Source organism: Mya arenaria, chromosome 6 (genome assembly GCF_026914265.1).
Source record: "Mya arenaria isolate MELC-2E11 chromosome 6, ASM2691426v1".
NCBI classification, from domain to species: domain Eukaryota; kingdom Metazoa; phylum Mollusca; class Bivalvia; order Myida; family Myidae; genus Mya; species Mya arenaria.
Genome location: NC_069127.1, coordinates 50,597,359 through 50,610,842, shown reverse-complemented (window position 1 = coordinate 50,610,842; position 13,484 = coordinate 50,597,359).

The following is a 13,484-nucleotide window of genomic DNA, read 5'->3' as shown; positions in this document are numbered from 1 at the left end:
TTTGTAGTGTTCAACAGAACATAAACCGATTAAAGATGCAATACAAACAAGATCACCTTTTTATGTAGAACGTTAAAACTAAACACCATTGTGTTTGATGAATGAAATTAATTGTGAACCAATGGAAAGAGAGTTTCATTAAATTGCTTTCTGTGTCACAACACGCTTTCGGGCCAACAGTAACTCAACATGTCAGACCCAGTGAACCGTTATTCAGGATTCGTTTGGTTTTACATATCAGAAAGACTCTGCTTGGCGAATTGTACAATAGTTTATTCAAGTTTTAGCTACTGTAGTTAGAAATGTATAAATGCTTTTAAAGTGATTCGTGAAGCAGCCTATTTTGTTAATAATAATTAAGTAGGTAATTCCGTCAACACCTGCTAGCAGCGGTTCTTTATTTGCGAGATCACTGCATCACAATGCTCTCAGGAAAATAAATGTTCATCGAACTAAGCTTTACTTACAGCATTATAGAAAACATGGCACTACAAAACCGCGAGTTTCTACACAAGAAAGACGGGAAGGGTGACACTGTGTATCATTTAGCGGCAAAAGAAGGACACGATAGACTGCTCGATGTCTTACTGCGGGAGGACAAAGAAAACATTGTCAGGTAAGCAGTCAGCAAACATTGACAATTTGATACGGTAGTAAAAAGGATGAAATATATGTTCTTTTGGCAATTTAGGTCACACTCAGCATGTTATTGAATGCATTATCATTTTTAGCAAATATAATAATTGAGTACAAAACCTTTTTTATTCAAAGTTGCCAGAATAATGATGGGTGTACCCCGCTTTGGCTTGCGGCCGCATCTGGACATCTGAAATGCGTTGAGCATTTGTGCACTCGAGTCGATTTAATTGAAATGGCGAACAAAAACGAGGTAAAAACAGTTTGCAATTGGTTATTATCATTATTTTGGATCTACTTCGTCTTTTCTCTACTTGCCAATTGTATGCGAGTGTGTCTTATCTTTACAATCAATATGTCGTCTGATCCATCCATTCTATATCAATTGTTTTGGTTTATAAATTATGCTGTGGTTTTATCTTTTATGCAAACACTATTTAATTGAAAAAAAGATGTGCAGTCATTTTTTCCTGATAACGTCGTATGTTTAAGATATTAAAGACTCGTTGATCCCTTCCCGATATGAACATTGTTTATAAAGCCATGCCGAATCCCTAATTTGATATGTTAACCATGGAAATTTCAATTTTATTTTTCCCATATATAAGAGCTACATTCTTGTTTCGAAAATGTTTAGAAAAGGCCTTGTATGTGCAATGCTTCCGATTAACAAATTATGGAATATGAAAGCTCGGTTAAGCCTTTCGTTAATAATTAAATTTCTAACCATAAAACGACTGGACATGTTTTTTTTATGATACTTTGTTGCAAACTGCAATTATAAATTTACCAATAAGCTACTAAATTTGCCATTTGACATAAGAATTACCAAAGATAAATACATTTTAAAGGGAATTAAAAGAGAAAGTGAAAGTCCTTCATGAATTATTAAAACTTGAGGTTTCAAATAGGTTTAATATTGGATTTAAAATTATTGATTTTTATCATTTAAGCCAACAATAAGGATATGTTAACGCTAAGGAATAATCGATTAAAAAACAAGATTTTTTGTGTTTGCTTTTTACAGCTTACACCTCTGATGGTAGCCAGCCAAAACGGACATGCTGATATCGTGGAATACTTGATAAACCAAAATGCCAAAGTTTCTGCACGAGACGAAAAGAAACACAATTGCTTAGATATCGCTATACTCAAACGTCATAAGTGAGTCTTATAAAATAATATATACTATAACATGTTGTACCAAAATTATCAAATCAGGACCATTCGTTATCATGTAACAAACTTGACCAAATCGTTTAAGTAACGAACAAAAAAAATCTCAACAATAATTATAATTATCTGTTGTTGGATTTTTTTATCTGGCGTCCTACGATGATGTCTCGGGATCATTTAAAAAAATTATATACTTATCATTTTTCTATGACATTCTATTCTGAAGGGAAAATATCATCAGCAAAGAAGCACTTCAGTCATTTATAATATACTTAAGTCAGTGTTAAAGCATTTTATTGTGGTCAGCAGTTTTTTTTGTGCCGTTTCCAATAACAATTTTAATAAAATAATTAAAATTACAGTGACAAGCCGAGTATCATTTTCAATGTAAATGCCAATTGAATTTTGAATAAGCTGTTCTTCTATCCAAATGTGTTTGTTAAATTTTTAAAGTATCAATAACAAACTGAATCAGTGCTTTTCAATAATGTTTTATAGGTCTGTTGCAATGACAATTATTGAATCAAACCAGTGGGAGAAAGCTCTTCGAAATAACCCAGATGACGACGACGGCATGGAATGTACGCCGTTTAGAAAACTGATTATGTATATGCCAGGTAAGCTTATGTTTTGAATTCTTTACAAGCCCTATTCCCTGTATAAAAGGTATTCGAATGGTCATATAAATGAGAGGTGTAAGCCTTAAAACGTGCCGCGATTTCATTTGAACAGAATGTGCAAAGGCAGTTTTGGATAAATGTATGTGTTCATCAGCGGAGGAAATCACTACCGATGGAGAAGAAACAGATCAAGCAAAGATATCACCTGACAAACATAGTGGGAAAGAAAAACGTACAAAGTATTTGGCTCGATTCAACTTCGAGTTTATTGACGATCTATATTTCAAAAATGAATGGGAGGATCAAAAACGTGTTCGAACTCGGGGTAAGACTTTAAGAGTTATTTTTTTATTTTTCAACAATACAATTATTTATTGTTGCTGTGATTCGCGTAAATGTTTTGGATGATGTGTGTAATTATATATTACTCTTAACTCAGAACAATATAGTTGGATGCATTTTTTTTTAATTAATGCATTATCAATAAAAAATGACTTTCATAAAAAAAACAGAACCACATATAGTGTGTACAGATACAACAGATTAGCCTTTAGATTTTTTTCTTAATAACAACATGGTCACATTTACCCAAGTTTAAAATCACCAAAATATCGATAATATTTTTTATCTGTCCACAAAACATATCCTTTTATGGTTAGATCAAATAAGTCAAACATGGTAATGCATTAAAATTAAAAGCTCTGTTGAAAAAATACTATGTTTCAGTTAAATATCATTTCGCTTGAATAATCAATATCATTTTCAAATGATATTTATTATGATTTTAAGTCGACTAACAATGCACTATAAAACCGAATATTATAATGTATTCCCACAGATATGAAGACAAAAAAGACACAGTACAGCTGTACGTATGCCAAATTTATTAGTTCCTTATAATTTTATATTGATTTAAAATTCAGCTCTTTAGTTTTTATATTTACTATTTAAACGCTTTGATATTATCAACTAACTATCAAAAACCTTACCGAGGAAACTTTAGTCTCAGATGAATAATGAAAACCTTATTAAAATCTCTTAAAGGAAGCTTAAAAAGCGGTGATCAGATACGACAGCATGCAAAAATCCAAGTAAAACTGATAAGATAATACCGCCGAAACAAATTTCTATTATATTAAATGTGACATACATTTATAACTAATAACATGAATATTTGACTCTTTTAAATTATATGAAAACTGCAATACAGTTAATAAAATATATATCACCTTTGTAAATGTACCGTTTTCTTCTTCTGTTTTTCTTTTTTTTACCGCTTTATTCTTGATACTACCATTGATCATATGACTTTTTAAATTCAGATAAGAAGAAAAAGGATTCACCCGAGGCTTATGAAAATGATTCTGATAAATTCAAAGTTCAACATCCTATGATGATGATGGTAAGGTCTTTTAACACCACTTTAGAGGTTGTTGTGAAAAAGTATTTAACCTAGCCAAACCCTAGAATAAAAATAAACCGCAAACATTTTCAAAAATACATAGTTGTTTGACATCACTTAGGTCGAACTCTTGGTGCTCACTCGGCAGAATATATTGCGATCTTAAAAATATGTGCAGAAAATTAACAGTTTGTGAGTAGCTGGCATATTGCCATTAAACTTTCACTTCATTTGGTCACAACTGAGTCTAACCCTAGATTCACATTAGAAGCTTGAATCCGTCAATTATAAATATATATATTACTACATTATGAGTGATTAAGTATCATGGTGTAACTTTCGTCCACCATTAATCTAGCAAAGGTATGAAATTATATGTTATTAAGGAAGACTATGCTAGACGTAAAGAGTTACCCTTTTAAAATAGTTATACGAAGAAATTACTTTCTACATCTCTTGGTAATTGCCGCTTCGATTTATGCCTGTTTTTTTTTAACAAATTCGTGTCGACCTTTTCCTAAATTTGCTTGGGTTTCCTTTTGAAAAGCGTTGAGCAGGTATCATTGTGCATTATGTTTAAAAATGAAAATGGTAGTTTTCTTAATATATGGCATTTTTACTCCAGATACTCAATACAATACTAGATTCAGTTATAAAGGCCGTTATTAAAAAACAAAAATGAAATCTGCTGAGTCTAAGGATTTGTTTATGTTGGAAATTAACTGATTAAGTAAGGACTGTAGACACTAGTTAGAATGGGAGAATCCACAATCTTTGGGTATGACCAGGAATGTCCGAAGTGAGTGTGTGGTGTCAGATGTCAAAATATTGTTGTTTTTCGGAATATTTCATAAAATGAACATACGGTATCTATATACTTTCGTTTGATGTGATTAACATTCGAAACTGCAATGAGTAAAATTCGTTAATGAAAACTCCGTCACATTTTGGAAGGAAGGTGCACAAGATGTTATGGAGACAAATTTCTCGTTTAAGACTTGGTTATTGAGTTGTAATGGACTATACATTTTACTCTTTCATATGAGAAGAGAGACACACTTGATAAGCAACATTGAAATGCATTAAGGTGTAAAAGGCGTTTCATTGCTTATAAATATTGTTGAAATTGACTTGTTTTGTATTCGAAGTCGTTAGTGCAGATTTCTTGTTGTGTATATTTGCCATTGTTCTCCAGAAGACAAAGCACTGAAAGTGCTAAGAGACTGGGGGAATGATAAAAATGGTGTCGAGGCTGATTTCAATGATGCAACGGATTGAAGAGGTGATTGCGAGATGAAAATATGAGTTCATTTATTATATCGTTAAGATAAACGTTATAGAGACGACAAGAATGTAGATTCTGCAACTATTAATAATAATTATGTGCTATGTGAGTGCATAACGATGGATGCATGGTACATATGTATACGGTTTTGCAACTAAAATTCCCAGGTCATATTATTACGACTCCTCTACACAAAGTAAAATGATACCGGGGAGTCGTAAATTGTTCGTAAGGGTTCCTTTTATCTTGTGTAGATGAGTCGTACTTTTATGACTAGAGAGTATATATATTATGACCCAGGGTTACCTTTTCTAAGGAATAATGACCGTCGGGTCATTATTCTATGAGGGTCCAAAAACTTCCTTTCACCGGCTTGTGAAGTTTTCCAAGTTTATTATTAACTCCTATTACAGTTCAAACATTTTATAAACATTTATCCAAGGTACGTTATATGAACATTTATATGAACAACTACAGAAACAAGTCCAGAAGCCGAAAGTTTAGACATAAACTCGTGCAATCGCACAGTGAGAGCGCCAAAGCAAAGCAAACATACACAAACCACAAACATGGAACAAACTCCACAAACTACACAATACATAAATATAAAATATATAACTAGAAACCAAAATTATCACTTTATGTGAAGTATTATTTTATAGTGGGTTTTAATTTAGTATATATTCAAAAATATATGTAATGAATTCATAATGATATAATACAAGTTATCTATAAATATTTATAATTGTGAAGTTTTACCAAACAGATACATGTATTCATTATGCCGAAATCATTTTATATATCTACTTTCCAGTCTGAAGCCGGACAGTTGAATTTACTCGTCCATCCAGTAGTAAAGGGCCTTCGTCAGCATAAATGGAGCAGATTCGCAAGGAGTTTTTACTACGTCTTCTTCGTAGTTTATGCGGTTTACTTATCGTTCTTGACGGCATACGTTGTAATGACACCACCCCCATTCGCAATGTATGTTTTTTACGAAATTACAAAATGTTGTGAAGTCATATGTAGTTTTTGAAAAATATAATTATATCAATATCTCTCATCTTGTTTAAAGACAAATGAGGAGACACGTCCTCGGAAATGTACATAGAAATATCGCAGTTAAAAATTAGGCGTCGGGTTCCCGGTTGAGGCGACTAGTTTTTCACTGATGATGCATTCCAAACGTCAACAAAGACATAGATAACACTAATTGTGCACAACTTCTTGTATTGTAGCGGTTCTTAGGCGTGTATCAAAAATACCAATATTTGTCAATTTTTATGATAGCAAAATATATCTATGCTTTCTGCATTATATTCGTTGATAAAATCATGTTAACTTCAAGGACAAACCAAATCATTAACAGAGATCCTGTGTAACGGTTCGTGGATTGAAACCCCAAGATAACATACGAGAGACATGAAAAATGTGTGTGCTCTTATTTGTAGAAACGAATCAACATGTATCGACTATTATGACACTGGATACAGGAGACCACTTTCATTACACGTGGTCAAAACGTTTCTGTACGTTCTCAAAAGTCTCAACGTCTTCAAAGAGGTTTGTTGTTGGACTTTCGGGTTCTTTAAAGGCACTTGTACACACGCAAATATAAAATCGTTTGTGTTTCATCTTTTCAAAATATAGAACGCCTTTAGTTGGGGCAACGTGCGATTGTGTGCCTTAGCATTAATTTGATTTTGTTTGTGTTTTAGTTGAATTTCATGAAACAATACTATGATTGCGTAAGATACATAACAAGAGCATATATTACCTGTTTTTAAACACACTTTGAAGTCAAACGCATGACGTCATATCAAAAGTTCATTATTGAAATGCACGCTTAATAGACGTAATAATATTGTAACATAAACAAAGAAATACTTTGAACAGATTATTCATTTAAGTACTGCTAAACAATCGGGTTGTTTGACACTATGATTGCCGTCGCAATCAGTAGGGAACAAACAACGTGGATTTTATGGTAACAACATTGAAGCGTTTGTCATCAATCGCCAATGACAATCTTTTAAATGAAAAAGTTCGGAAGAAATTAAATCACTTCGATAAATTCCTTTTTTTTTCAAGTTTTTTTTTAAATTATATAGCGATTGTTTCTTTGGAAATAATTATATCAGAAAGCCCGAAAACGTGATATGCGGCAATCACGATAATATGTTCATTACATTTCAATACGCATGTTTGATCGTATCACAGTGAATGCTATTTTGTTGAGTGTATTCAATCAATACTTAAGCTATCTTAAAATAATAATAGCTTGATTTGACGATTTTTAAAACATATTTGAACTTTAATACTTTTGTAACTTGAAATGAGAAAAATGAAAACCAAAAACTCATTTTAATCTTGTTGAGAATTATTTCATGTCTGTTTTAAGTAAAGCTTATTTTCGATTAAGAAAAGAAGAAAATGCCTTTATTTTGAAAATGCCCGGAAACTGAGATTAACAGGTTAACAAAAATGCTGATTTTTAAAGATATGTTAAAATCGATGATATTGCTTTGAAATTTCAAAACAATAACAAGAACTGACTGTATTGCTACTTTTTAAATCGTTACATAAAAGTACGTTAATATACTGATTAATAGTTTAGATTAACCCTTCTTTGGTTAAAATATAAATGGTTTTTGATCAATTCATTTTGAAATTTCGCAAAACTTACGACATAATAAAACATTTCTGATAGTTACACTTTCTATATTTACATTTTGCATATAATCTGTGAATCAATTCATTGTATTACATAAACAGATAATTTTTAACGTTGCAATGAAAGCTTCTCTTATTGATAGTTTCCTTTGAATTTAATTCCCTATATATTAGAAGCTCTAAAACGATACTGTATTTGGCAACCATATGTTGTTGTTTCATTTCTTTAGCAGTATCGATTTGTTAAAAGCTTGAGACGATATAAATTTATTATTTTGCAGCTTATACAACTTCTTATGCGACGTTTGCACTATTTCAATTTCGTTAACGTGATGGAAATCATTATCTTCATAACCGGTTTCTTATTTGTGATCGATTTTAACGAATGCCAATTCTTCACCAACTACAGATACGTACGTTTATATATATATAAGCTTTTTACGATATGGTTAAATTTTATGTGGGTTTGTTCAAATTATTAACGAGCCTTTTTGATTTTTTACAAAACACGGTCAAACGGACACAGCATAAGGATTGATTTTGATATTCATTTTGAATATCCCATTTACTTTTCATCTTAACGATTAGATACATTGCAGCTCATTGAAATGGTTCATATAGAACTTATTCGATACCGACAAAAAACTAACACAGGGCCGTAAAAGGTCGAAAGCAATCTAAGAAACTCACAATTCTTCCCGATATGAGCGGGAAAGGAACGAAGTGGCGAGTAATAACTCGCTGGTACTAGTAGCAAACATTGTGACAGAGAAATGACCGATACATGTTCTGATAAATCCGTTAACCTTCTATAACCAATGACTATGGGATAATATTTTATTTGTACCGTTTTCAGACTTTTCAATGGAATCTTGGTGCAGTTTCAATTGTTCTGTCCTGGTTCGGAATTGTCATGTATCTGCAAAAATGGCCAGAAATCGGAATTTATGTTGTTATGCTCAACAACATTTTAAGGACCTTAGTGAAATGCTTCATCATATTCGTGCTTTTCATTGTTGGATTTGGGCTTGGTTTCTTTTGCTTACTTCGAAATCAGGTAAGACCATTGATTTCATAAAATAAGTCTGACAGTAAAATGTGCGCAGCATATCTATGAGTGAAATAGATGCAATGTCCTTAAATGGTTTTTGCACAACGTTCAGTATTAAACAGTCTTTGTCACTGATTAATTTTGGTAAACCTTATTTATTGCAATTTCAGACGCCATTTTCAACCGCGCCGAACGCTATCCTTCGAACATCCGTCATGATGATTGGCGAACTGGATTTTAACGATGTATTCCACGAAGAGGTGGTCCATTACTGGATCACATATGCATTTTTCTGTATATTCCTGATTGTGATGACTATTGTAATAATGAACCTGATGATTGGTCTTGCAATTGATGACATCAAAGCGGTACAAGACCACGCAAAACTCAAAGGGATACAAATGAAGGCATTTTTACCTTTCCAAATCTGATTTCATTTTACAACTTCACTAAATATTCATAGCATAATGTTGTTTAATTATCTGACATAGCATAGCTTATCTTTGTTCATATATTTTATAAAGATTTTGTTCAATGTGTCAGTTCTATCATCATTTCTTCGTATTTATTCTTACTGTTGACTTTATTGTGCTCCAATTTAGGTGAAACTTGTTCTTGATGTCGAACGGCTTTTACTGAGTGTTTCAAAGATGCGTTGTTGTGGGTGTTTGATCTGGCCACCAGGATGGTACATTGATGTTTACGTAAAATCGTTTAAAAGCGCAGAAGAAATGAACAAAGCCCTTTCCAAAGATGCAGAAAGGTGTGGTTAGTGTGAACACTCGTAATGATTGAATGATGAAAAACATGGTTGCATGATGGGTATGCTTATCTGTGATAAAACCAAAGACAAAGATGCACTTTAATGTCGTTTTATTTCATTTGCTTTTTAACATTAATACTGTCGATGTAAATCCCTAAAGCTTATTGGTTCTCTAAATCTTAAGTGTTTAATTAAAGTTTTACGGACGCAAAAAGGTGTTAAAGCAAGACGGAATGCACAAAAACATCAACATCGCAATCATTTGATTCTCCGACTAACATTTCTGTATAGAAAACAAATTGTCCAGTTCCAGATTCCGAAATTCTAAAACAAAGATTGTTCAACCTGAAGAATTTTACTTAGATCATTCTTTGTTTCAGTATGAGAATCAAGTTGAAATAAACCAGCACAAGATGATTCATAAACAGAAAACGCTCAAAAAAGCAATGAAGACAATGAAAAAAGAAATGGACAAACAGGGAGTAATACTCGAGGAAATTAAACGAAAACTGTTCGAAGAAACCAGCATGGGATAATTGAACAATTGCACTCTAAAACGCTTACCCTGAACCCTGAGCGGATATATAACTTTTGAAATTTTACAGTTTTATAAATGAAACTGAAATTATACTTGAATTACATTTATCCTACCTTTATGCTTACATAGGTCGTCCAGTTAGCGTTAATTAAGAAGGAGTTTAATTAAAACAAATTATATCAGTGGTATTATTTGCTCCTTCAGATCAGTAATTAAAAGAGACAAACCCAGTAGCCACATATTCTAGCACAAGGTTTTATGTCGGCGATATGTAATTTTCATTGATAACTATAATATCTGGGGTAATGTTCGCTTCTTCAGATTCACAGCACAATGGGACGTACAGAGACTGTTGTTGAACAACGTCCATGCCTTACTGACACTTACAGACAAGTGATATTACATCCAAAGATAGAAAACAAATACATTAAAATATGTATAGTTAGTTAGTAAGTATTACAGTCTGCAATTTAAACAGAATTAGAAACACAGAACAAAGCATTGCCAAAACTTGAAATTTGATCTTAAAGGTTGTTCGTTTTCTGCGTATTCCTCTTCTGTTTTCAACCAAATTTTGCCGAACTACAAACTCGAAAACTACTTGACGGAATTGATTGAAACTTGTTTGAAATTCTGTATTTACTGCAATTGCTTTATACACTATTTTCTATAGAAGTGCATCATTGATAATGTGAAACATATTGTTTTATCAGCTTGTTGTTGTTTTTAATTTGCATAATATTTACCAATTAAAAAGAATTGCGGTGAATGTTGCATGTTATTTTGAATTGTGTTGTTCTTTAGTCTGTGATTATTCGACCAAAAAATGTTCATTTGTAAGAAATGTTTTGTTTTGTTTTTTTGGTTTGTGTTTTTTTAAAGTTTTGTTCGTGTTAGTCATAGAATTTTTTCACTTTAAACTTTTCAGCATCATGTAGCACGTATATAAGAACATTGTTTTACCAATCATTTGTATCATTTATAAGAGTGATATTGTTTCTAATAGGTTTTTTATATTTAAACACTGTTGTCTTTAGTAATTAACATTATAATGCTTATTATAAACTGTATTTTAACAGCATTATTTATAACAATAAAAGTTTTTAGTTTGAAATAAAACTTAATTATGACCTGCGTTCCTTTTATTGGCAAATACTTTTAAAGAATACATTTGTGTTGCTGTCAAAATAGTATACTTTCGAGATCTTCAGATGTATTACCAAAATAGTATCGGCATACGATCCTTCATTAAGTGAGCCATCATCATTATTATTGTTATTATAATTCCCTGTTCGAACAATTAATTAATACATGCTGCAACATAATTATTTCAGTTGAACTTACGTCGGAATATTGGCCACAAATTGAAAGCCGACAACTTATCATTCTATTTGGAATGTCCAATATATGACAGTCATGTTAATCACAAATGTAGCGTAAATCGTGCATATTACTCACTAGCATCGCCCATAAAACAATTATTTCCTAATGAAAATCATCAACTATTCATAACACCACATTAACACTTATACGCAATTTCGAAAAAGACAAACAATGAGATTTAAACAACCTGTTTTTATATATTTATATAGACAATATCACTGGTGCGATAAAAACCTGCAAAGGATAAACAAACAAATCACTGTTTCTAAAATATCATAGGACTTGTTCTCAGAAGAAAAATGTTCTAGTAATTTAATATATATATATATATATATATATATATATATATATATATATATATATATATATATATATCTACTACAGATATTAAGGTGACCATATATATATTAATCTAGGCATTATGGGGACCGCTGGATTAAGGCGACAAAAATTGGTCTCCTTAATATTTTCAGTTCAGATTTGATGTATCAAATGTCAATAAAAATGTCCACTAACAGTAAGTTGATAAGCTTGAATGTTTATTTACGAGATCATTTCATTGTTTTAAATCTTATTCTCTTTTAATATTAAAAAAAATATTCTTAAACTTTTGTGTGCGTATATTTGTGTATCCATAAAAATAGCTATTAAGGCGACCAGGGAAAAAATCATAATTTTGGTCAAAAATAGCTATATACTAAGCATTTTTTATTTGTTTTACTTTATTTAAAGCCTATTGTATATTATCCCGAAGTTTCATTCCATAAAAAACAGAAATAAGGAAATTCTCCGTGGTACCATCTCCGTGCAATTATGCAGTATGGCGTTCATCTCTTACGGAAAGAGAATGGTAAGTTGATAAGTGTTTAAAATACATATTCAACTTTTTTTTCGTTTATTTTTTATGACTTTTGTGCAGTAGTATAAATCGTCCACCCTTTGGATGAAAAGCAAATGATTTATCCGGATTTTGTTCATCCGAAACTAAATCACTAGTATCAACATCCGGTGTAATTTTTGCTTGTATTTTGGAGAAACTCGATTGATTTCTAGCAAACTTGGTTTACCACTACATCGTCGCTTATTATTATTTGGTATGTTCCAATCTAAAAAGGGATTTGCTCCCTTCACATCTCAGATTTTAATAAATAAAAGACGAAAGGATACAAATGCCTTACATTTTGTTTGTCATTGTCATGTCATTAGTCATTCTAATCACCTTTGAATAGCAGAACAGAACAAACACTATCACCAATTCGTATTGTGGCTTTTTGCATGTGTCTTAAATTATCATATTTGATAATAAATGCAACAATAAAATATTTCCTTATTCTGCCACAGTTATGCACCAGTCAATTGTAACCATGGCCCCCAGGTATTGTCTATACCGGGGATAGCACGGGAAATGGGCCATGTTTTTACCTTCCAGGTGGACCGGCAGTGCTGAGTGAATGCGGTGTTATTGGTTTTTGCGCTGAAAACAGGGAATGGGCCTAACCTAGGATGTCCCCAGGGGCATTTGACGGGGATCTGGTCATTTCGTAACCTTACCATTTCGTAACTGCTGAATCTTGGTTATTTCGTAACCATTCTGTTAGTCAATTCGTAACCGTCCAGAAATCAATTGCTCATATGGTAACCACCATTTAACAACGTGATAAATAGTACACTTAGCACCTCGTTAAGTGTATTGTTCGAACCTGGATGTATATGGCACAGCAACCAAGACACCAATTGGGAGACATTACTCAAATTCTCACTAGTAGCAAGCCAATAATTTGTGTTACTCAATAGTTATTAGATATATATATATATATATATATATCATGCTAAATCAGACATGATTTGTTATACTACCAAAATATGTTAATTAGTTTCTCACATTTTGCTTACTTATAAACAATAATTTAAGACTGATTGCGATGTATTTTTACTCAAATTACGTTTATATCAATGA